Source organism: Chrysochloris asiatica, unplaced genomic scaffold (assembly GCF_000296735.1).
Source record: "Chrysochloris asiatica unplaced genomic scaffold, ChrAsi1.0 scaffold00145, whole genome shotgun sequence".
Lineage (NCBI taxonomy): Eukaryota > Metazoa > Chordata > Mammalia > Afrosoricida > Chrysochloridae > Chrysochloris > Chrysochloris asiatica.
Window position 1 is genome coordinate 3,895,304 of NW_006408663.1, and position 1,088 is coordinate 3,896,391.

The following is a 1,088-nucleotide window of genomic DNA, read 5'->3' on the forward strand; positions in this document are numbered from 1 at the left end:
GCACTGGAGGCACTATCTTGTCTATGATAACAAATTTGGAGACCGCTATGTGTCCAACTGACTGGAATAGATCCATATGTATGCCTATTCCAAAGAGAAGTAACCCAATGGAATGCATAAATCATTGGACAATGTCATTAATATCTCACTCAAGTAAAACTCTTCTAAAGATAACACACCAACAGCTGCAGCAATACATTGACAGATAACTTCCAGAGGTTCAAGTCAAATTCAGAAAAGGAAGTGGAATGATGTCAGATGGATCTTGGCTGAAAGCAGAGAATACCAGAAAGATGTTACCTGTGCTTTATTGATTAGACAAAGTATTTTGATCATGTGGATCATGACAAACTATTGACAGCATTTGGAGAAAGAGTATTCCAGAACACTTAATTGTTCTCATGAGGAAAATGTACATAGACCAAGAAGCGGTTGTTTCAACAAAACAAAGGAACATTGAATGGTTTAAAATTAGGAAAGGCATTTGTCAGGGTGGTATTATTTCACAAAACTTATTCAATTTGTATACTGAGAAAATAATCTTTGAAGCTAGATTACATGAAGAAAAATGTGGCATAAGGTTTGGAGAAAGACTTATTAGCAACCTGCAATATGTAGACGATACAACCTTGCTTGATGAAAGCAAAGAGGATTTAAAAGTACTTACTGATGAAAATCAAAGATTTTTATATGGGTTGCACCTCAACATAAAGAAAATAAAAATGCTCACCACTAGACTGACAAACAACATCCATATAAATGGAGAAAAGAGTGAAGGTGTCAAAGACTTCCTTTTGTTCAGATCAACCATAGGAGCAGCAGTTAAGAAATCAGACATATTGCATTAGACAAATCTGACGCATAAGACCTCTTTAAATTGTTCAGGAGCAAAGATGTCAGTCTGAGGACTAAGATGTGCTTCATCCAAGCCATGGTTATTTTCAATAACCACATAGGCATGTGAAAGTTGGACAGTGAATAAGGAAGACCTTAGAAGAATTGATGCCTTTGAGTTATGGTGTTGGAGAAGAATATTGAAAGTACCATGGACTACCAAAAGACTAAACTAATCTGTGTTGGAAGAAGAA